Source organism: Pelodiscus sinensis, chromosome 10 (genome assembly GCF_049634645.1).
Source record: "Pelodiscus sinensis isolate JC-2024 chromosome 10, ASM4963464v1, whole genome shotgun sequence".
Classification (NCBI taxonomy): Eukaryota; Metazoa; Chordata; order Testudines; family Trionychidae; genus Pelodiscus; species Pelodiscus sinensis.
In genome coordinates, this window is record NC_134720.1 from 29670065 (window position 1) to 29695097 (window position 25033).

The window sequence follows — 25033 nt, forward strand, 5'->3', positions numbered from 1 at the left end:
TATGACAGTGGGAACCACAGCCAACTGGCTGCATGTAAATGGGAGATCTCCTTGCAGTCTTCTCCCTCCACTGCTCTCCACTCCCAGGGACAAGTGCTAAAGAAGAGCATGGGGGTGCACACTAACCACGTGCCCTCCCCCCCAACTCCTCCTGCAACACCCCTAGTCTGGAGTCAAGGGGTTTGGAGTGCAGAAGGGGACGCAGGATCTGAGAGGGAGTTAAAGTATATGAGGAGGTTCCAACTGGGGAGAGTGGGTTCAGGTGCAGGCCCTGGGAGGGAGTTAAAATGCAGGAAGGTGTTTCAACTGGGGGCAAGCAGTTCTGACTGGGGACAGGGTGGTGCTTATCTCAAGTGGCTCCCAGTCAGTGGCACAGCAGGGCTAAGGCAAGCTTCTTGCCTGCCCTAGCTCTGTGCTGTTCCTGGAAGTGGCCAGCATGTCTGGTCCCCGCTCAACACATCACTTCCATATTAAGGATGTTAAGAAGCAGGTAACTGACTAATTGTGTAGTACTCGATTTAGTCAATAAAGGGTCCTGCTGCCGCTCTGCAATTTAAATGTAGTAGGAGCCGGGTGCACAGGCAGCCTGGCTCCTACTACAGTAAACTTCCGATAATCCAGCACCTTTAGGACCCAGGGGGTGCTGGATTATCATATTTGCCAGACTATCGGAAGGGGGGGGCTATGAGGGGCTTGGGGTGGGAGGGGATGCCACCCCAGACCCCTCATAGCCCCCCCTTCCGATAGTCTGGCTCTGCCCCAGGTGTCCCTGATTCAGCCGCTGCTGATCAGTTTCAGCAGCAGCTGAATCGGGGACACCTGCAGCAGAGCAGCTGGAGTGCTGCCGGGTTGGTCCGGTAGCACCGACCCTTGGCGCTGCGAGACCAACCCGGCAGCACCCCAGCTGCTCTTGGGGATGCCTGGGGCAGAGCAGCTGGGGTGCTGCCGGGTTGGTCCCGCAGCGCCGCTCCTTGGCGCTACTGGACTAACCCGGCAGCCCCCGAGCTGCTCTGCCCCAGGTGTCCTGATTCAGCCGCTGCTGATACTGATCAGCGGCTGACTCCAGGAAACCCGAGGCAGAGCTGATCTGCCCCGGGCTGCCTGGGGTCAGCCGCTGGTCAATTTCAGCAGTGGCTGAATCAGGAAGCCTGGGGCAGAGCAGCTGGGGGGCTGCCGGGTTGGTCCCACAGCGCCGAGGAGTGGCGCTATTGGACCAACCCGGCAGCACCCCAGCTGCTCTACTCCAGGTGTCCCCAAGTCAGCCGCTGCTGAAACTGATCAGGGGCTGACTCCAGGAAGCCGGAGGCAGAGTTGCTCTGCCCCGGGCTTCCTGGAGTCAGCCGCTGGTCAGTTTCAACAGCGCCTGAATCCAGATGCCTGGGACAGAGCAGCTGGGGTGCTGCTGGGTTGGTCTGGTAGCACCAATCCTTGGTGCTGCGAGACCAATCCTGCAGCACCCCAGCTGCTCTGTCCCAGGTGTCTCCAAGTCAGCCGCTGCTGAAACTGATCAGGGGCTGATTCCAGGAAGCCGGGGGCTGATCAGCTCTGCCTCGGGCTTCCCGGAGTCAGCCGCTGGTCAGTTTCAGCAGCGGCTGAATCGGGGACAGTTGGGGTGCTGCCAGGTTGGTCCCGCAGCCCTGAGGGGCAGTGCTATGGGACCAACCCAGCAGTGCCCCAGCTGCTCTGCGCCCGGCTTCTCCTAGTCAGCCGCTGGTCAGTTTCAGCAGCTGCTGAATCGGGGAAGCCTGGGGCAGAGCAGCTCCAATGGTCCGGCTGCCTGGAGCACTTCTGGGTTCCTGATGGTGCCGGACCATCAGGAGTACTGGACCATCAGATGCCGGACCATTGGAGTTTTACTGTATATTTAAACTGCAGAGCTGTAGTGGGGGTAGGTCCAGTCCCGGCTCGTCCCGGACTTCTGTGCCTCTGTCATTTAAATGTAGAAAAAGCCAAGCAGCTTTTACTACTTTTAAAAGTCAGAGCTGCTGTGTGGGTGGTTCCTGAAAACAGTGTGAGGCAGGACTGAGCAGTCCAGGCTCGTGCCAGCTCCGGGACCACTGCAGCTTTGCCTCCCCTCTCCCTGCTGCTGCACACCAGAGACAGTGCTGGGGGAAACCAGCTTTTAAGCTGGCTCCCCACAGCACAAGCGCCTGCTTCCTCCTCGTCCCCCTCCCTGCTGCCTCTGATACAGAAGCGCTCTCGAGGTCCCTTCCAGTCCTAGTACTCTATGATTCTATGATGTATTTCAATGTCTCATTTTTAATATAGAAGAAAAGGAAATTTCTCAACTGAAACAATTTCACCTAATAGTCCTTTAACTATGCATCTATCTATAGGTAAAACTGAACATATCAGAACATTGTCATTTGAAATTACTCAATATACCTAGTATTAAAAGGTAGATAAACAATACAGGTTGAACCTCCTAAATCTGGGGTGAGAGAGCCCCAGGGCCCAAGAGTACAAGCCAGTTGGGAGTCAAGCTGCAGGGAGCCCCACCATGGGGACAGATGAGCCCTGTCCTTAGGGAACTCCAGGCCAGGTGGGGCAGCAACGTGACAGACTGTCCCCTGTCTCCAGGAAGCCCTGTCCCCAGGAAGCTCTGGCCGGCCACAGCAGCAGTAGGGAGCTCCATACCCGGAGAGCCCCAGCCAGTTGGCGGCAGCATTCCAGAACCCAAGCCCTATAGCAGCAAGGCTGGAGGCCAGTGGCAATAGGGCAGGAGAGACATGAGCTGGAGGGTGGGGCAGTGTCCTGGGAGGCTGGTGGGAAGGGACCTCCCCTGATTTGGCAAATTCCCTCATTTGGGACATGTCAGGTCCCAAGGGTGCCAGATTCAGGAGGTCCAATCTGTACTGAACACTGCTCCCAGAAAATGCACATACTGTAAAAATGTTAGAAATCTGTAATACATTGACATGTATAGGGAACAGAAAAAGCAGTTATAAAATTATATTTCTTAAGGATGTCTAATGAAGAAAAGAGTAGCAGGCCAACATCTTTAAATGTTTTAGATCAATATACAGTAGTATGAGCAAAAGTATGTAACATCTCTCACACATTGTAAATTGCTATAATTTAATAAGAAAAGATCAGCTAGACCTAATTTGTAATAATATAGTAAAATTATGTATTATTAAAGAGTTATTGAAAGTTTAGTAATAATATTCTATAGGCAAAACCATTAAACTGACAATTAAAGAAGCCTGAGAACTAAAATTATATTTCATATGGAGATGTCTTGAGAAAGCTGTAGCAACACCCACCTGTACTGTGCACTCACACCTTCTGGAGAACCCCATGGGTCCATCATCAACCTGAGCAACTTCTTCCTGGCGCCAGTGCAACAGAATGGGCCAGTTCCCATTCACATCCAGACCCACCAGCCATACTCCCTGCACTCCTGGCGAGGCATGGCCTCCATTCCACACTCGGCCTTTGGGCCACTAACTTATTCTGGCTGCCATGTGGAAGTGACTTGCATTTGTTACTGTGAATAAAAAACGGTTACTTACTTTCATAAAGCGAAGTTACTCACCCCAGGTGCAGTAACTGGCTTTCTTCAAGATAGTCCCTGTGGGTGCTCCACTGAAGGTGCTGGGCTTGCCCCGGCACCGCAGAAACAGAGATCTTTTGCTGTGCTGGCCGGACCACACACGTGCGGTGGCATCTCGCAGCGTTCGCGCCACTCTGAGTGCGTGCGCGGTCCAGCTCCCGCCAGTTCCTCGAGTCTGCCTCGGAATCTAGAAGATATAATAAACAAGAAACGGGCTCTGAAGTGGGGAGGAGGGCGGGTAGTGGAACACCCATGGGGACCATCTAGAAGAATGACAGTTACTGCACCTGGGGTGAGTAATTTCGCTTTCTTCTTCGAGAAGTCCCCGTGGGTGCTCCACTGAGGGTGACTGAACTACAGTGCTCCAACAGCAGGAAGGAGGGAAAAATTATCGAAGTCCTTATTTGTCTGCTGAAGAAAGCACCACTGACGCCACCGTGGCAACTGAGAGTCTGCCTTGAAGTATAGCGTAATGCTTAACGAAAGTGACATCGGAAGACCAGGTTGTGGCTCTACATATGTCCTTTAAAGAGACACCTTTAAAGAAGGTCATAGAAGCTGCCATTGCCCTCGTAGAATGGGCTCAGGGCTGTGTCGGGAGAGGAATGTGTCTCGAAGCATATGCTTCACTTATACAACTGATAATGAGCTTGGAGATACACTGGAACGATAACGGTAGTCCTTTTGATTTGTGAGCTAGGGAAACTATAAATTGTCTGTTCTCCTAAACTGTTTGGTATGGTCTATGTAGAATGCTACAGCTCTCCTAACGTCGAGTGTATGCAGGGCTGCCTCTCGTGGAGAACTATGTGGTTTCGGATGAAAGAAAGGGAGGACAATCGGTTCATGTATGTGGAAACTCGATGATACTTTGGGTATGAACTTAGGGTGGAGACGCAGTACTATGCCGTCCTTGCTAAATATTGTATACGGTGGGATTGCCATGAGAACCGATAATTCACTTACTCTGCGTGCCGAAGTAATTGCAAGGAGAAAAACTACTTTCATGGTTAATAAGCAAAGTGGCACCATAGCCAGTAGTTCAAATGGCAGAGTGATCAGTGCTTCGAGCACAATGTCTAGGTTCTGGGGAGAAGTGTGCTCCTGAGGATGGCTTAGGTTCATCAGGCCCTTTCAGAATCTTTTCATAATCGGGTGTGCAAATAGAGAAGTGCCCCCAATGGGTTGCCTGAAAGCTGAGATGGCTGCCAGATGAATTCTAAGCAATGACAGTGCCAATCCTGTTTGTTTTAGGTGGAGTAAATAGTCGACGATGACAGGAAGCGGGGTTGATTCCGGACATTCATCGTGAGTTGTGCACCAAGATATGAAACGATGCCATTTTGACAGGTAAGTGTTCCTAGTCGTTTGTCATCTTCTATGAATGAGGATATCTTTAACTTGTGAGGAGTAGAGATCTTCCATGGGGTTCATCCAATGAGGAGCCATGAGGTCAGGTTCAGCATATGGAGTTGAGGATGTTGTAGCAACCCCTTGTTCTGAGTGAGAAGGTTTGGGAAGGCTGGGAGAAAGTAATGGGAATAGAAGCCGCTTCCTTTGAAGTTGTCGGGGACTGGTGACCGTAAATGTGCAACTTCGTTCAGTAGCAGTGCTTCATGAGATGGGTCCCTGAAGAGGGATGGGGGCGAGGGGTAGTGGGAAGGGGAGTCAGGCACGGAATGGAGTAGCCTGAGCGAACAATTTCTAGAACCCATCTGTCCGTCATGATAGAGGCCCATTGTTGGTAAAATTGGCTGAGATGGTGCTGGAAAGTGAGGGTGTGGGGTTTGCTGCTGTTGAACACAGTTGTTTGCATACCCTCGATCAGAGCATCAAACCTGCTGTTTGTTCTTTAAGGAATTTTGCGTCTTGTTGCTCAGGTTTCGGTGTCTTTGCGGTCTTTGAGGAGGGCGTTGTTCAAAATTTCATTGCTGGTGTTGATGCTGTTGCTGCCAGTGTTGTCGCATGTACGGATAATTGTACCTACATTTGAAAGGTACATACCGGCGTCTCCTATACGGAGGTGTGTACATGCCCAATGTTTGGAGGGTCATGCGTGAATCCTTTGAAGAATGGAGCAAGGTGTCCATCTTTTCAGAAAAAAGTCTATCTTTATCAAAAGGTAGGTCCTCGACCTTGCTTTGGAAGTCTTTTGGGACCGCTGCTGCTTGCAGGTAGGAAGCCCTGCGCATAACTACTGCAGTGGCCATGGACTGTGCTGCTGTGTCTGCAACATCAATCGCCATTTGCAGGGCCATTCTTGCAGTGGTAAACACCTCCTGCACTACAGATTTTAATATCGGTCGTTTGGAATCCGGCAAATGGTCCATCAGAGGCGTAAGTCTGGCAAAGGTGTCAAAAATGTGGTTAGAAAGATGCGCTGAGTAATTAGCAATTCTCAACATAAGTGTGGCGGATGTATATATCCAGGGATCGACAAATTCTGGAAAACCCTACTCGCCATCCTCCCCCCCAAAAAAGTGTTTTTTTTAATAGCATAAATTCCTAATAAGAATAAGAACAGTAATTACTAATAAGTTATTAATAAATATCACCCAGGTTATTAATAAATATCTTATAAATCTCTACCTTTTCCCTCTTCTGCCATGTCTCCTCCCCTTGCTCCATCATCTCCCCTGGTGCCTGCTGCCCCCCAACCCCTCACCCTCCCCTGCTGTCCTGACTCCTGCCCTTCTCACTGCCCTCAGCCTTCCTGAGACCTGCCCCCCTCCACCAACCCTTCTCTCCCCCCTGTGCCCACTCCTCCAGTAGCCCCACTCTGATCATGTGAGCTACCCCTCCTCATCCCCTCTCCTAACACCTCCCTCTACACACCTTCCCTGCCTCTCTCCTCTGGTCCCTCCCCTGCAGGTGTCTGCCCTTCTGCTTCACCCCCAGAATCCCCTGGCACCTGCACCCTCCTGGTGCCTCCTCCTTCCCTCATTGCCCCTGCCCCCTTTGCTCTCTTTTTCCCTGATGTTCACCCCCTCACCACTCTCTGCCCCCATTCCCCTCATATCCCTTTGCCCTCACACATGACTTGCTCCATCCCCGCCTTCCTCATGCCCACCCCTTCTTTCTAGCATTCTCCCAGAAGGCTTTTACACGTTTGCATTTTGCAATGTTTTTTTTTTTTCATTTTTGTCCCGGCATTTTAGCCCTATAAATAGGAAATAGCATTTTCATTTGTTTTTTTCCATAAAGGCAAAGGCGCTTCAAGTGAACTCCCCCTTTCACTGGCGCTGGATCACAGCAGCCTTTTCCCTGCCCTATCCAGCCCCTCTCTATGGACAAGCACTCCACCACTCCCGACCCATAGGGGAAACAGGGTGCAGGGACAGCACAGAGCCAGAGTGGTGCAGGGAACAGTGGGGGGAGGGTACAGGGGTGGCGCAGGGAACGGGAGGCACAGAGGCAGAGGGATGCAGGGTGCGGTGGAGACACGGGGAATGGGACGTGGGGAACGGGAGGGTCAGAGGGATTGGGGTCTAGGGGCAGTGCAGGGAATGGGAAGCCCAGAGCTAGGGAGGCAGGGATCAGAGGGGAGCAGGGTACAATGGCAGCGCAGAGCCAGACAGTCACAGGGAAGAAGGAGAGCAGGGGATCCAGTGTACAGGGGAGCAGGGGCAGCATGGGGAACGGGCGGCATGGAGACAAAGGGGCAGGGGAGGGTGCAGCGAGCCGGGTGGTCGGCCGTGAGTGGTCTCTCATCGGCGAGTGGGTTGGAGCCACGGCAGGACTGGAACCGGCAGGGCAGGGCCTGGCTGCACCGCAGCCAACTCCCGGGGCCATGCAGCCAGAGCCGAGCTGCCATGACCCTTTAAAATCGGCAGGGCTATGTCACGCCAGCGTCCTGGCGTCTGCCAGCGTCCCGCCCTCTGGCTCATTCCCCGCCTCCTCGTGCCGGAGCTGAACACAGGCAGTAGGCGAGTCATTTGTCGAGCCCTGTATATATTTTTCTCCCTAGTATGTCTAACCTTTTAGAGTCTCGATTGTTGGAGATGTGTCTGTATTGAGGTGTGTTTAGTCTTTGGTGGGCGGCTTCGACTACTAGAGAATTAGGTGGGGGGTGAGTGAAAAGAAATTCCATGCCCTTAGGGGGCACAAAATATTTCTTTTCTGCCTTCTTGCTAACCGGTGGGGCGGAGGCTGGGGTTTGCCAAAGTTCTTCAGCGACCTCCAGGATATCGTCATCCAAGGGTATAGCCAGCTGTCCTCTATGCTGAGGATGTAAATTTTTGAGCAGTTTATGCTGTTTATCCTTAAGTTCATCCATTTTGATCTCTTGTGTCACCGCCACCCTCTTAAACAGCTCCTGGAATTGGCGGAGATCATTGGGCGGAGAGATATCTCCAGGAATTACCGCGTCGTCTGGTGATGAAGAGTGATCAGTTGGAGATACCTCTGGAGGTTGATCATCAATAGTGACGTGAGTATCATCTGGCTCAGATGTTAACTCGGGTGGTGACGATGGCTGCCCCATTGCTGTGGGTGGGGCTGGTGTAGGTGAGTGTCTGGAAGAGCAATAGTCGTAGGATGATCTGCCATGTGACCGTGGTCTATAGTAATGGGAATATCTGCTGCGGGAATCACGAGGTCTGTCATCGTATCGGTAGAGATTGTTCAGCAGTGATTGCCTATGCCAGTGCTGGTTACGGGGGGAGCGTGGCGATTGGGATCGGGTGTAGGAACATCTGTAAGAGCATGGAGAAGCAGAGGAGTGTCTATAATAATTGTGATGGTCGTCCCTGTAAGAGGCCAAGAAGGGTGACAGCAACCTATCATGAGGTGTATCACTTTGATATATATGGTTGTGCCAATTTTCTTCCACATATTGATCTGAGGAAGTGGGTCTGGCCCACGAAAGCTCAGCACCTAATAAACCGTCTTGTTAGTCTTTAAAGTGCTACATAGTCCTGTCTTTTGTTTCATTTAGACCAGACTAATACGGCTGCATCTCTATCACTATCATGAGGTGAGTAAGACTGGTGCTGGTATTCCCAAAGTGGCCTGGGAGATCTCGGTGGTGGTGGAGACGGGGATGGTGCTGGTGAGAAGGCTAAAGATGGTGAGCGGCTTCAGCGCCATGGAGTAGTAGACGCCGGTTCAGTGGTGCTGTCTGCAGGAGTAATCAGTGCCGATGGTGCTGAAATGGCTGGTGCCACGCAGTGGCTCCGAAGGGGAAGCTCCATCAGTGCCGACGGCGTCAGGGCCGTGTTGGTGCCAGTGATGTTGGTGCCAGTGACGTCGGTGCCAGTGATGTCATCGGTGCCAAAGATGCTCTCGCTGCTGGTATATTTGGCGGTGCCGAGGACGTAGCTGGAGGTGGCGCCGATGATACTCTTGGTGCCACTGACAATGCCGCTTGCATCGTCTTCTTTATTTTTGACGTGGTAGAGGTTTTTGGTCACAATTTCTCAATGCCTGAAGTACCCAGCTTATCCCCTGTGCTGATCCTGGGGTGCGGGATATTAGGCAAAGATCTTGTCGGAGACACTTTCGATTTTTTAGGAGGAGCGGTGGTAGGCGAAGAAACCCTGCGCTTGTGTGACTCGTGTTTGGCGGCTGCCTCCGAGCGTGGCGGCTGGAGGGCTTTATCAAACAGCAGCATGTGCAGTCTCATCTCCCTGTCCTGTTTGGCCCTTGCTGTCAATTTAGAGCAATGCGGGCATTTTTGAGGGACGTAGGCTTCCCCGAGGCAGTGGATACAAGATGAGTGCCCGTCAGATGCCAGCATCATCTCCTGTCATGAGTCACACTTTTTAAACCCCAGTGACAACGGCATGTTTGCGGTCTGGGGTAACAGTTAACCAGAAAAAAGTTGTGAGTTTTTTGTTTGTTTGTTTGTTTGTTTGTTTGTTTAAATGAAGAACAGACTAACTAGTAACTATGGGATAACTATATATAATGAAGAAGGGCTGTGATAAAAAGAACGGGTACGCGATGAGAGGGGAACGAACTGTGAGGTAAGGAAAAAAATTTTTTTTTTAAATTAGGAGACAAGGGTCGTGATGAACAAGGAATAGATAAACAGGGAATCTCAAAACTGTGGATAGGAAAAAATGTTGGGGATCTCACGCGAAAGAGTAGAATTGGAGAGAGGCAGTTGCTCCATCTGCAGCCTGAGGTGGTCGAGAGGAGCTGGCAGGAGCTGGACCGCACACGCACTCAGAGTGGCGCAAACACCGCGAGACACCACTGCACATGAGCAGTCCGGCCGGGTACTGCTACAGCAAAAGATTTCCATTTCTGCGGTGCCAGGGCAAGCCCAACACCTTCAGTGGAGCACCCACAGGGACTCCTTGAAGAAGAACTATTGTTCTTCAAGATGTACTGATCATGTCCATTCCATGTAGGTGTGTGCGCGTGGCGTGCATGCATAGTTGGAAGCTTTTTCCCTTAGCAGCACCCATTGGGCCAGTAGGGATGGAACCTGGAGTGGCACCACTATATCAGCTAATATATACCCTGGCTGGCCCACCACCCCCTCAGTTCCTTCTTACTGTACTACTCCGAAGAAAAGGAGGCAGGCGGGATTTGGAATGGACATGAGCAACACATCTCGTAGAACAACAGTTATGAAAGTAACCATTTTTTCTTCTTCATGTGATTGATCATGTCCATTCCATGTAGGTGACTCCAAAGCAGAAACCCTAGGAGGCAGGGTCAGAGTTCTAACTTTCAACTGAGTGGAGGACAGCCCTACTCAGGACTGTGTCCTCTCTAGCCTGGTAGGCCAGTGCACAATGATTATCGAAAGTGTGGACCAAAGACCACATGGTGGCCCTGCAGATATCCAGGATTGGGACCAGTGCCACGCAGGCTGGCCCTGGCATGTGAGGTGAACAGCCTGCAGCTCCCTAAGGTTGATATGCATGGAAAGTTCTTTCCTCAACCACATACCTTGTGTCCTTATGTCGCTGACATGGGCACCCCAGCCACTGTCAGAGGAGTTCACCACCAGTCACAGAGTCGGGAAGGGCCTGGAGAACAGAACTCTGGCACAGACCACCTACTCCTGGGTCCACCAGTCCAGGGATCAGAGAATGCCTGCAGGGACAGTCACCACCCTGTCCTAGGCATGGAGGGAAGGGCTGTGAATCCGCGCCGACCAAGCTGGCGCATGCAGTTTCTGGCCATAGTCATAGGGAATGCCTGTACGGCCAGGACAGCTTCCCTGATAGCCAGGAAACAGGATCTGGGTAGGGAGGCCATGGCTGTCGTGGAGTCTAGACGAACTCCCATGAGCTCTATGACCTGAGTAGGGACCAGGGTTGACTTGGCCACGTTCAGGAGTAGGCCCAGCTCCAAGAAAAGGACCTACACCAGAGCAATGTGCGCCCACCCTAGTCCGAGGATGAGGTCCGCACCAGCCAATTGTTGAGGTAGGAAAAAAATGGACGCTTGCTTCCTTAGAAAGGCTACCACCGTGGCAATGTATTTCATGAAAACTTGGGAAGGGCCAAAAATTGGTAGAGGTCCTGGCCAACAGTAAAGCCAGAAATCTTCTGTGATGGGATATGATTGGAATGTAGAAGTAAGCATTCTTTAGACGGTGGGCAGTGTACTAGTCTCCGCAGTTGAGGGAGGGAATGATTGATGCCAATGTCACCATCTTGAACTTAGCGTTTAGGTCCCTGTGGTCTAGGATGGGCTGAAACCCTCTCTTCGCTTTGGGCACTAGGAAGTACTGTGAGTAGAACCCCTTACCCCTGAATTCCAGAGGGATTGCCTTAGCAGCTCTCAGACTTAGGAGCTGTGGCAGGGTGTTGCCCTGTACTGGCCCTTTAAGGGGCTGAGACCTGGAGTCAGGAGGAAGCCCAGCTGAGGCAGCTAACAAGGGCCCAGCTGGAGGCCATATAGAGCAGCTCCTGGGAGGAGGAGAGGGACCTGCCTGTCTGCCTGCAGTGAGAGGCTTTGGCCTAGCAAACTCAGGTTACCCGGCCTGAGGCCCAGGGCTGCAGGGAGGTAGTCATGGAGGGTGGGGCTTGCAAGGAGGCAGCCCTAAAAGGCTGGGCTGCAAGGAGGCAGCTGCGGTAGGGCTGGGGGGTTTGAGCCAGGGAATCCCCGAGACATAAGTCCGCAAGGCAGGGTTGCAGGAGGCAACCGGACAGGCAGAGTGGGAGAAGAACTGGGGATCTTAGGGAGTAGGGAGGACCCTGGAGGAAGAGCGGAGGAAGAACAATGCATCTGTGTCGGAGCAGCTGGTTACTTCCCCAAAGCCACGCTGAGGGAAGAAGCCGTGAAAGTGAGTCGAACCTGCTACAGAACTGTTGCACCTCCATCCTGAGGAGATGCTCATGAGGGGGTCCTTGAAGAGGGGTAAGGTAGGGCGGTTGGAAGAGGAAGGGAATGGCATGTCCCCTCGCTACCATCTCTAGGTCCATCTGTCGGAAGTAATGGATTCCCATACCCAGTAGAAAGGGAGTAGGTGATCTAAAAACTGGAAATGTGAGGTTGGAGAATTTAGAATAGCATTAAATACAACAGGACATGATAAAATGCTGTGAACTGAAAACATTGCCTGTATTAAATTGCTATCATAGCTTTGCGTAGCCCATTACAACTCTCACAGTTTTCCACGCAGATTAGTTTTGCAAGGAGCATAAGTAACCTACATTTCTGAGTATGCACAAAACTTGCAAGGTCTGTGCAATGTGTGGAAGTACCTTTTGCTCTGCAATATTGCTTCATATCTCAATGAAGAGGGCTTGAGAATGGGGATGTAAAATCCTATTTAATCAGTTAACCAGTAAAACTTTAGGTTTAATCGGTTAACCACTTAAACAAGATCCTACAGGCAGGAAGCATCTCCGGTTGGGCTGGGCCTGCTGCAGCACTGGGCTGTTGCAACTGGGCTGGGCCAACCATGCTGCAGGCAGGTTCTGGGGCTTCTTCAGCCTGGCCACTGGTTAAATGGTGACTGTAGCCGGACAGGAACCCCCCTGTAACATCAATTTTTGCTTGCCTGGATCATACAGGGCACACAGAGCAGTAAAAGCCTTGAACAGAAGGCCCGGATATGCAGGCTGCTGTGACCCTGAATGGCTGTAAACGGAGATATGCCAATTGCTGACCAAGAGGCTGCCAAGGAGTGCCCTTGACTGAAACCCGTATTGATACGAACACACAGCCGTCCGCGGGGGGAGGAATCTCTCGCCCAATAAAAAAGAATGTCCAGTACTCACAATTTAGTTATCTCTTTTGCAAGTGTAAATTAAGTTGAAACTGGCTTGTAAGAACTGGCATCACAAAGACAAACCAACACAATTTGGCATCTTAGATAAGAAAGAGGATACGGGCCCCTATGGGTACAAAGATGGGTCCAGCAGCACATTTACTCTGAGGGTCAATCTACCATCTATCTGCTGGTTGGGTTAGGTGATTGGCCTCCCGAGATTAGATGGGGACTCCCACCTCGTATTCCTCTTTCCTAGGAATTGAGGGACCAGCCCTGGCTTGACCCGCTGGAGTCGAGAGGCACAGAAGGGGGTAAAAATTGTACCTGAATGTGGTCCTTTGTCTTACGTGTACACATAGACTTAGAGCTCTTTAAAGATTAAGCTGTCACCATTATTTCTATTTTCTATCTTTATTTTCTTTGTAACCATTTTTAAGATCTATATTTGCTAGCAGTTAAGAAATAGAGCAATAGCCATTGTAATCATATGATTTATAAGCTTCTTTAATAAACCTGTAACTGTTTAAGCTTTAACCTGACTCCTTCAGTTGCTGTAACAGAACCAAGCACAATTTAAGAGAACTTCAGCTGGTCATAAGGGACAGGTATAGGGAGAGCTTGGGCGTTTTGGATCATGTCACTTCCAGAGGACAGATCCGTTGGGGCATCTCTCAGTCTTCCCTAGACTGCCCGCTGCGAAGGGATCCTGTATCCTAGCAGTTGAAATCTGAGATGTAATAAGCTCTTCCTATAAACTCTGGGGCGTCTTTCAGCCTTCTGGCTGCCTTCCGCGATGGGATCCTGGTCCTAGCGGTAAAGACACAGACGTTAAACTTCTCAGGGCGCCCTTCAGCCTCCTAGGCTGCCCACTGCAATGGGACCTTGTGTCTCAGCAGTTGGATGTGACACACACACACACACACACACACACACACACACACACACACACACACACACACACACACACACTGCCCTGATCATCAGCTAACAGTGACATCCTTATTTGAGAAAAGTTGACTTTGTAAGTTTTTGGAAGAGTTAGAATTGAAATACAACTGTTGCATCCCACAGTTCTCTTTTACCACAGTTTTTTTGGGTATACAAACAGCTTAAACTCAGATTTTGACACCAAATTTGTAAATGGACAGAAAACTCCTTGGGTTTGTCCCCTGGTATGCTGATCATGCCATTGGAACACACATTCCTGCCCTCTGGAGTTCCCCTCCAGCCTGTCCTGCTAGACCAGATCCTTTGATCTCCCCAGACAAGGCTCAGAGTTGGAGTCTCGCCGCCTCCTGCTCTCCCTCCCCGCTACTGCAGAGCAATACAGACACTGGACCACTTCCGCTCCAGAAAACCAACCCCCCAAAAGAACCAAAACCCCAAATAAACCCATCTTACTTGTGTAAAAGGTTTGCATAGAGAAAGCTCATATGGTCTGCCCATTTTATCAATGAAAGAGAGATATGCACACTGGTTCCTTCCCCCAGATAACAATTATTTATACTGGGCTTGATAATAAACAAAAGTGTGTTTATAACAACAGAAAGTGAGATTTAAATGGTTGAAAATGAAAAGTCAGATCAAAGTAAGTTACTAAATTGAAATGAACAAAAAATGCCAGCTAATTCTGATCCACTAAGAAACTTGTTACAGGTAAATTCTTACCCTAAATAGCTGTTCTTATCTCAGGTAAAGGGCTTCATCAGAGTTGATCTTTACTCTGACCTGGGTCTACAGCTTTTTCAGAGTTCTTTATTATCAAGTATCCTCTTAGGGCTTGTCTAGACTATGCGGAAGATTCAAAAGAGGATATGCAAATTCCATAGGAATTTGCATATCTTCTTCTGATCTCACTTTCGAAAGCGGATCTTTTGAAAATGAAAGTAGTTGGGATGTGGCTTTTTCGGCAAACCCCCTCTCCTTTCGAAAGCAAGATCCACTTTCAAAAGTGAGATCGGAAGAAGATATGCAAATTCCTGAGGAATTTGCATATGCTCTTTCAAATCTTCCATGTAGTCTAGATGAGCCCTTAAGGTAGACCAGACAGTTTCAAAGGCCCATCTGAAGTCAAATGACTTATGGCTTTCCATTGCTTAAATAGACTTTTCCCAGGGTGAGAACCCTTTTTGTTTGACACCACACCATCCCAATGGAAAAATATCAGGTTCGAGATGGATTCCAGTGCCAGGTGGCATGGTCACATGTCTTTCAACGATCAACCTTAGTTTGTGTATAGGTATGCTGACAGTACAGCCCAGGAAATCCTGGATAGTCCCAAATGTTAATGTCCTGTTCTGGTGTCATGCACAGCTTTGAAATGTCCCAGAAAGTCCCCAGACTCCAAATGCAGCCAGAAGTGGCTGTGCAGCTGATTCTCCTCCCTCTTCCCCGGCCTGGGGAATGTAGGAGTCAGTGACACTTACCAGGCTTTTCCTGTGGCTGGGGATCCAGCCAATAGCAGCAGGAGGAGGTGTTGCCTGTTGGGAGTGCCTAGAAAACAAGCAAGCAGCTGGGCTGGGGGCCCAGGTGGACAAGCAGTGTACGGCTGGGCTGGGGGTGGGGCAAAGAGCAGGCTGGTTGGACAGAGGGGGGCAAAGAGCGGCCCGCAGGTGGGTGTGGAGCGAAGAGTGGCCCACAGTCCAGCTGGGGTTTAGGGGAAATGGGTGGCAGGAAGCCCAGTATGGTGGGTAGCAGCAGGGGGCCTGAAATGACCTCCCTTTATCTGGAAAAACCCAGAGGGTGCCGGACCACGGATGTCTAAGCCCTCCCCCAAAAGGCCGCTCCTGCCCCCTCCCTCCTAGCCAGACATCCTACCTCCAGTCTGCTCCTGCACCCTCCCTCCTGGCCAGACACCTACCTCTAGTCCCCTCCTGCACTCCCCCCCCTTGGCCAGACACCCTTTCCCCAGGTAGGCACCTTACCACCCAGTCCGCTCCTGCATCCACCGTTGTTTCGGCATCCTCCCTCCAGGCCACACACTGCACCCTCCCTTGCTCTTGCTCCTTCCCCCTTGCCAGACACCCTACTCCCAGACTGCTTCTGCACCCTACTTGCCACCCAGACCTCATAACCTCTCTGTCTTCTGCCCCTGACTCCCTCCATCTCTCCCTCCCAGATCCTGAACCCCATCCTATCTCACTCTCTGGCAGCCCTGTCACACACACGGAACCCCTCATTTTTGTCCCTACCCCACAACCTAAGTGGTCTCCGTAAAATCCACCAGAAAAGTAAATCTGACCCATGGAAAGACCTGAACCTCAGTCCTCCCTGTCCCTTCCCTTCGCTTCTTGGGGCTTGAACACCAGGGGAGTGAGGTGTCTCAGTTGGGGGCCACCTCAGTGAGGGTTTGAGATTTTGGGAGTTCTTTTGCTTCTCACTTACGTGATCCCTAAATGATTTTCCTGTGGATCAATGGCCCCTGACCCAAAAAAATGTTCCCCACCCCTGCCATAAATAAAGAAATCATTGAAACCTTTTGTGTTAGACATAAATTAATATTTTCTTTTATTTAAAATGAAGTTTGATAAACTTAACACAGAGTTAAAATGCTTAATCTGTTTAATAATTTAAATTAAACCATTCTCCCTAGGTGCAGCACTAGAAAAATGGCTCAGGTGTAATTATGTAATTAACAGTGAGTTTCCATTAGCAACTGGTGGTGCGCGGAAAGGTTTACATTGAGCCAGGTGGTCCACAGGCCAACAAGATTGAGAATCACTGAACTAGAGGTATCCCTGGCCTCTCCCCGCAAGACCAGCTCCCCACCTACTGCAGGAAGGGAGCTCCACCAGCCCCGCAGATGGCCTGCTGCAGACACAGTATCCGTTATCCTGAGCAACCCCTGTCTATGGAGAAGCCGGGGGCCCCACAGGCAGGGACTGTGCCAGAGTCTGGAGCAGCCTCTCTCCATGAGGAGTCCAGCTTTCTGTGGACAGGGGCTGCTCCGGAGGGGGCTGGGAATCAGTGGCAACCCTAGTGTGACCTAACATTAACCGGTTAACTGATGAATGGGAATTTGCATCCCTAATGAGATATACTGCAACTGCATTTTTTGAAGTTACTGCAAAACTATCAAGGGTCCTCCATTTCCACTAGCCAGAATGACAATACTGAACTAACCATAAACATTACATGGTGAAGACCATGTCACTAACCCTTAGCACCACTGCTTGTAAGATATATCTCCTATGGAGATCAATGGAGCTGGGCTATTTTATATGTAAAGCTACTCAGAAATGTATATGTCAATACCATGATGGCAATGCCTATATTATGTAAATCAGTGGTCTCCAACCTTTTTACACCCAAGATCACTTTTTAAATGTCAAGACAAGTCAAGATCTACATCATCCCTTTCCCAAAACTCCACCCCTTCCTTGAGGCCCCACCATCTCTGTTCCCCTTCTCTCCATCACTTGCTAGCCCCGGCCCTTATACTCTCTCAGGGTACAGCTACACTGCCACTTCTTTTTTTGGCAGTGAAAAAAAGAAAGAAATAATTTTTCTGACATTTGGCCTGTCTAAAATGGGCCAAATGTCAGAAACCCTCCTTCTTTTGGAAGCCCCCTCTTTCCTTGTGGAACGAGGAATACAGGGGCTGCCAAAAGAGCATGTTTGCTGGAAAAACTCCTACAGTCTAGCCATACCCTCACTGCGTTGAGACAGGAGGCGTGGGCTCTAGGGTATGAATGAGGGATTTTGATGTGGAATTTGGATGCAGTAGGATATGGAGAAGGGGATACTGGCTCAGGGAGGGGGCTCCAGGCTGGGGAGTGCTGGGCTCAGGTGGAGGGTTGGGGTGCTGAGCAAGCCACAGGCTTGTGGATGAGTTTTGGTTGGGGGTATGAGGAGAGGCTGGCAGTATGAGGGGCTCAGGACACAGATTTGCAGTGTGTGGATGGTGCAGGAGTGTTGTGGCAGAAGACTGGGGATGTGAATGTGCAGGACTTTGGGGATGAGAGGCTCAGGACAGGGGAGTCCAGTTATGATAGGCTCAGATTTGGAGTCGGGGTAGAGGGTACAGGAGTGTTATGATTCTGTAGCCAGATGAGGACTTGGCCCCAATTGGGGGCTTGTTGGCCGGGCTTCATTTTTAAATAAAATATGTCAAACACAAAAGGTTTCATCATTATCTTTATTTATGAGAAGGGCGGGTAATCTGTTCTGAGATAGAGGTCACTGGCCAACAGAAAAGTCAGTTGGGGCCACACAAGTGAGATACAAAAACACAACCCCTCCAAACCCCTCAAACCTCACTAATGTGGCCCCAACAGCGCATTATACACAATCTACAACCCATCTTGGAAAATGATCCCTCACTCTCTGAGGACTTGGGAGAAAAGCCTATTCTTGCTTACAGACTACCCCCCAACCTGAAACAAATTCTTTCCGGTAACCATGCCACACAACCACATCATAAGCATCCAGGAACCCAGCCCTGCAACCAAACGAGATGCCAACTCTGCCCGCATATCTATACTAGCGAATTCATCACTGGAGCCAATAACATAAGCTACCAAATCAAAAGGTCATTTGATTGCACATCCATTACTTTGATCTATGCCATCAAATGCCAGCAATGCCCTACTGCTATATATATTGGACAAACTGGACACTCTCTGTGGGAAATTCAATGGACACAAATCAGATATTTGTAAAGGGAACATACAGAAACCTGTTGGGGAACACTTTAAACTTCCTAATCACTGTTTAAAAGATCTTCAAGTGGCTGTCTTGTCACAAACCAATTCTACTTGCCAGATACACAGAGAAGCATTGGAATTAGAATTCATCCACAAATTCAGTTCTTATGCTAATGGACTCAGTTGTGATGAAGGATGCTTGGGACACTATCAACCTAACATTCAATGAAGGTTCAAACAGCTCTTTCTGTAGATACCTATGTTAAGACCGATACTGTCTATTGACTTTTATTAACTGCTTCGTTTTAACTACCCAATCTTCAGATACTTACTGACTCCCAGCTCTACCTTCCTGTTTTTCCCTTTGATTTTCCATACCCTTTGCTCCCTGTCTCCCACTCCCCTTCTTTTTTCCTCCCCCTCTTCTTTCCTATTTATTTTGGGTCTGCACATCCTAAACTCAAAACTCTGGTCATCTGAAGAAGTGGGTTGTGCCCACGAAAGCTCATGATACTATCTACATCAGTGTTCCTTAAACTTTTTAAGACCAAGGAACACCAAACAATAATTTTTTTTAATGGGGAACACCAAGGATTTTTTGTTGAGGGGAAAAAAAGAAAAGAGAGGTGGGGGGGGGGGAAGGGTTGAGGGGGAAAGTTATTGAGGGGAAAAAAAGGATGCGGGGGGGGGGGAGTTGTTGAGCAAAAAATGTCACCTGCCCCTTTAAAGGTGGCCATTTTGAATTCTGTTCTCCACGGCACACCTCCGACTGCCTCGCAGCACACCGGTTTACCACAGAACATAGTTTAAGAAACATTGATCAACATGTTTTGTTAATCTGTAAAGTGCTACTAGACCATTTGTTGTTTTTTCCTGTACAAACTAACTCGGCTACCCCCTGAAGTTCCAGTCATGTGTTCATCTTGACCTCAGAAGTACTATTCCAGGAGTGAAACTTCATGTGGCAGGTGGGCATGGCCCAAGGGGTCAGGGGCAAGGCTAGTGGTTTCAAAGAGTGTAGCTAATGTATCCCTATTTTTTATTCAGAAAATGTGGTCACCATACTTACAGGACAAACACAACCATTCACTGATTTTTGCTTTGAGTACTGAGTCATTAAGGACCTGAAGTATCACTAATGGCCCCTCATTAACATAGCTGGAACTATAAACAGATTCACACTTCATATTTCTAACTTCACATACAAGAATGATACATGCATAAAAATAGGATATACACATTCAGCAGATTATAATATTAAAATTGTTATGTCACATGAGGTATTTTGTCTAAAACATCTTTGAGTTACACATATTCATGTCCTTAAGCCAATTTTCATAAAGCAGGGGGACAACCATGACAGCTTCCTTTCAGGCATCAAATCAATAAAAATATTTAGCAAATTTAGAATTAGGGAATAAAAAGGGCACACAATGCTAACACCTATAATTAATATGGTTTGTAATTCGTATGTATTCAATTACTAGTAAATAAATTATAGAATGCATACTAATTATAAATGTTATTAGCAACAGATTACTATTAATATAAGTAACAACATACCCCAAATATGCAAGTATCCATTGAGGATGTTCTGATAGTACTGTTAATTATAACTGCAAAGCTCAAGTAGTCTGCAAATTTCATGAAAAACCTGAGATGGTTTGTTTTTCTTTCTTAATTTATACACAGCTACTGAGTGTGTTATTTAAGTATAAGACTGACAGTCTAAAGATGTTCTTGGATGCCATTCCTGCCTCCACACTTTGACCACAATGCTGAAAGGTATGCACTTTATATTATTCATTGTGAGTAGTGATGCTGAAGTCAATGAGACTGCAATATCTGCTGTAATATGTTGGAAAAGGGGGCATTAAAAATTGTAATACTGGAGGCAGAGAAAGTAAATACAATATTATGGCATGAGTAGACAAGGTTTTTTGCTTTTTTGATATTTTAAGTGTTATGTTTTGAAAATATTTTCAATATTCACAAAAATATAAATCAAATAGCTCTATTTTTTAAAACTGTAAGATGAAAGGAACTTTGACATTTTAGGGGTGGGTGAAAATAATTTTTCAGCCAACTCTATTCCCAACGGATATGCTGTACTCTGACCCCCCACCTCTCCATGCCAAGCATTACTCCCGGGGGGCTACGAGTCCCAGCGTGGTTGCCCTGCCAGTGAGTGTGCTGGGGGCACAGAGATGTAGGGGCAGGAGGGGTGTGTGTGTGAAGGAGGATCGGTAGGGATAGGGGTTGCACTGAGAGGCATGGAGTTATGCAGGAGATCAGGCTGGGCAGGGATCATGGAGCTGAGGGCAGGGAGGCTGGAGCAGAGGGAAGATGTGAAGGGAAGATACAATTTTACTTTGCAGAAGCTGCACTTCCCTTTACTCCCCACTTCTTTCCCTCCCTCCCCAGCTAGGTATTTGGCTGCATTCTCACCATCCCCTTTTCTGTGTTACTTCCCCAACCCCCTCCTACTCCAAAATCCCTCATACCCCCACCCCACAAACTCTCCTACCACCAAACTCCCTTCCAGACCCTACCCTCTTCACCCCATCCTGCACCCCCATCTAGGGATATTCAATTTCATTTAATCAGCTAATTGAGTAGACGGTGGAATTTCCACTGACTACTTGATTAGTCGATAAGGGGGCCCTCACTATCCCACTCTGCCTCATCCTTTGAAATGTACAAGAGCTGCCCGCTGCTCCTGTACATTTCAAAGGGAGAGAGGCAGTGTGTTTCTGCCTCTCTGCCTTTGAAATGTACAAGATACGCAGCAGCTCCTGTACATTTCAAAGGGAGAGATGCAGCAAGAACAAAGCAGTCCCCACTGGCACGAGTTCCACTCTGTGCCTCTTCCTTTGGAATGTTCAAGAGCCACAGGAGGTGTTTGTTCATTCCAAAGGGAGAGGAGCAGCAGTGGGACAGGTGTGAGTGGGACTGTTTCAGTCCCCACTTGCACTGTTTCCCCGCTGGTCCCTGCCTCCCCACCTTGCTACAGAGATGGTGCTGGAGAGTGAGGGGGGGGGGGGGAGCAGATGCGCTCTTTTGGAAGCCCTGTCTTTCTCCTCCCACGAGGAAGAAGGGCTCTTCTGAAAGAGGAGGCTTTTCCGAAATGTGGCCCAGTGTAGACGGGCCACATTTCGGAAAAGCCTCTTGTGAAAAAGGTACGCAAATTGCAGAGCAAGATCATTGTAGTGTAGACATAGCCTCTCATCTTGTTTGACTCAATGGTTTCAGAGTTACAGAACACACATGACACAAAGAACTTTCCAATGACATATTGGTGGAAAAAAACCCTACATATGCATTGCACCAGGTCAAAGAAATTATTAGCCTCCAAACAGCATCTGGCAGTATCAATGACAACCAAAATTCAGGGAATGTATACTGCAAAGAACAAAAAACCACTGGAGGATCAATTTATATTATTCTCTTTTGTATACCATTGTGTCTTTACCCTTCATATTATTCCCATTGTCAGCCTTGGCCACGTAAATTCTCAATAGAAAATTACATTCCTTCAGGCTCTTGGGGTATGTCTACACTACAGCGTTATTTTAAAATATCTTATTTCGAAATAGTTATTTTGAAATAGCTTATTTCGAAATAACGTGTCTACACACAAAATGCATTTAGAAATAGCATTCTGCTATTTTGAAATAGCGTGTCCACACTGAGTGGACTCTGAATCACATTTAAGGCTGGCCAGAACCAGTTCCGGCAGGGCACCAGGTCAGGGCTTACTGTGTGGGGCTGCTGCCCGAGGCTATCTGAGGTCTGTGCTTAAAGGGACTCCCCCGGACAGCCAGTTCTCCGGTTTCCCTGCTTGCTTGTCTACCTGAATGAGGGACAGCAAAGCATTTTGTCTCTGCATGCTCTGGTTGCCCTTAGGACACCACAGCACTCTGCAACATGGAGCTGGAGCTGCCCGTGGGCACTGTGGTGCTTCTCTGCACTTTCTCCAGGTTGCCATCGAGGAGGTCCATCGGGGGGCTGTCAGTATCCAGGAGGCCCTGCGGGAGAGCTTCCACCCTGAGGAGCACTAAGAGCTTCTCTGGTCTGCCCTACTGGGGGCTTGTGCCTCATTCCTCCCTCACGTCCTTCTACTTACCCCTCCCTAACCCCCCTTCCTGATGTCAAATCAAATACACATATTTTCATGAACACAAACTCTTTATTTAACAAAACAGGGAGGGGGGGGAATGAAACTGGTGAGACTGGGGAAAGGAGGCAGGAGAGAGGAGAAGAGAGGGTGGAAGATGGGAGGGGGAAACCTGGGAGGAGGGAGCTGGAAGGGGGAAGCAAGGGGAGGGAAAGCTCAGGGTTGGGGGTCTCACTGGACCAACTTGATTGTCGTGCAAACCTGCTCCTGGGTTTGCATGTGGCCTTTGGTAGCCAGGCTAGCAGCTATCCTGCCATAGATGGCCGCGTTCCTCTATCTAGTGCGGAGATCATGGACGTTGGGGGCATCCCCCTCAAACATGAATAAGGTCCGTGATCTCCACCCTGCACCAGAAAGGCATCTGCCCTCTCCGGGCCCTGGCAGGCTCCTGGGAGCTGGCAGACTGCTCCTGGGGAGTGGTGGAGGGCTGGCTGCCAGTGGCTTGCTAGCTCATGTTTTGGGGCCACTGGGTCAGAGGCAGTGACTGTTGGCTCTGAGCTGGCAGGCTTGGAGCTGGCACAAGCACCGTGGCCAGAGTCTACCCCTTTAAGGACTCCGGGAAGAGGGAGAGGAAGTGGAGTGTTCTTGGTTGAGGCTGGAGTGGCCACCAGGGCTCCCTGGGAAGGCTGGAGGCCCCTTATTTAGAAATAAGTGTCTATACAGCACTTATTTCAAAATAACTATTTCAAATTTGGCGTTATTCCTTATAGAATAAGGCTTACCAAATTCAAAATAAGCGTGCCGCTATTTCAAATTTATTTTGAAATAGCGGTTTGGCTGTGTAGACGCTAGGAAAGTTACTTTGAAATAGGGGGGTGTGCTAGCTGAGGCGAGGGATAGCTCAGTGGTTTGAGCATTGGCCTATTAAATTCAGGGTTGTGAGTTCAATCCTTGAGAAGGCCATTATGGGGCAAAATCTGTCAGGGATGGTACTTGGTCCTACTGTGAAGGCAGGGGCTGGACTCAATGAGCCTTCAGGGCCCTTCCAGCTCTAGGAGACAGGCATTTCCATTCATTAAACTTTGCTGTGTAGACATACCCTTGTAGAATACATTCAGCTTGTCTCCATCAAGGATACAAACCCTCCAAAATGTTCCTTCGGCATTATCAACTGCATATTTTTGATGCATTTACAAAGCAAATGATCACTGTCATCTGCTTAACATGACTTGCATCTGGTATACAGTCCAGAATTATTGAAAAGAATTTTGCATAATGGAGAGCTTTTAAGATTCTCATTAATAGCATTTGCTAGGAGTTGAATCAGCTCATTCTGCAGAGTTTTTCTAAAAAAACAAACATGAGTTTCATGGTCACTTATGTTACATAGATGCTTCTTCATGTGTGGATTAAACAAAGCTAGGTATGCAATAAATTTTAAGAAGTTTCCATTACCTGCACTGTATAATTTTCATTTTTCCTGCAGAATGCCAGATTTTGCCCACTGAGAACTCTTCTTACAGCAGCCAGATGATCCAGTATTTGGCTCCAGTTCTCTTCTTGCTTGATTACATCTAAATTTTCTTCATCAAGTTTTCCAATTTTTTTTTCAATTGTAGTTCAAGGTCTTTCCAATTTTGTAAGTTTTTCAAAAGTTTAGGACTTTTCCCCCCCCATCATTTCACAGAACTGAAGACATGTTTTTCCAATCCTTTAATCTCTTTTCAGTAACTGACGTACCAATTGCATGACTGCTCAACAGTTTGCAGTAGAAGCAAAACACTAAATCTTTTAACAAAGAATATTATATCTACTGTCAAAGTATTTCTTCCCCATTGGTGAGTTTCCTCTCATAGTGGTGTGCAGAGAATTTTCTTTCATTTCCATCTTTCAGGAAGTGATATTCCTGAACTTATTTGGGTCCATGTTCCATTAGAATTTGTCATACAAGATCATCACATCTAGGCCACATGCAAGGGTGTAGGCACTGTAAGTGCTTGCAAGTTCATCTTCCATATATCTACCTGCTACTTCCTTGTTACCTTTTCTACCTCAACCGTGGCACATATGTCTGCAGACAAATATTTTCTCAACTTTAGTGTTAGTTTGATGCTGTGACTTGCCTCTATCTAAAATAAGCTGCCTTCATCTTGATGTTGTGAACTGCTTTGGTCTTGGGCTGCGTCTAGATTGGCATGATTTTCCGGAAATGATTTTAACGGAAAAGTTTTCCATTAAAAGCATTTTCGGAACAGAGCATCTAGATTGGAATGGACACTTTTCCGCAAAAGCACTTTTTGTGGAAAAGCGTCCATGCCAATCTGGACGCGCTTTTCTGCAAAAAAGCCCCGATCGCCATTTTCGCGATCGGGGCTTTTTTGTGAAAAACAAATCTGAGCTGTCTACACTGGCCCTTTTGTGCAAAAGCTTTGTGCAAAAGGGACTTTTGCCCGAACAGGAGCAGCTTAGTATTTCCGCATGAAGCACTGATTTCTTACAGTAGGAAGTCAGTGCTTTTGCGGAAATTCAAGCGG

At 48.6% G+C, this 25033-nt stretch overlaps 1 long non-coding RNA gene across 2 annotated transcripts in view; it reads left to right on the forward strand.

Annotated features, from left to right (window-relative positions):
- The window catches only part of LOC142830780 (uncharacterized), a 25630-nt gene extending 931 nt beyond the window's left edge, over positions 1-24699 (forward strand). The window contains exons 2-7 of one of the 2 annotated variants that reach the window (XR_012906254.1): positions 4811-4906; positions 5437-5678; positions 7869-7985; positions 8493-8531; positions 20075-20167; positions 23986-24699. This is a non-coding gene — a long non-coding RNA (uncharacterized LOC142830780). The remainder of the gene's footprint in view (positions 1-4810; positions 4907-5436; positions 5679-7868; positions 7986-8492; positions 8532-20074; positions 20168-23985) is intronic. The other variant, XR_012906253.1, reaches the window with a different exon arrangement.
- Positions 24700-25033: the final 334 nt, after the last annotated feature.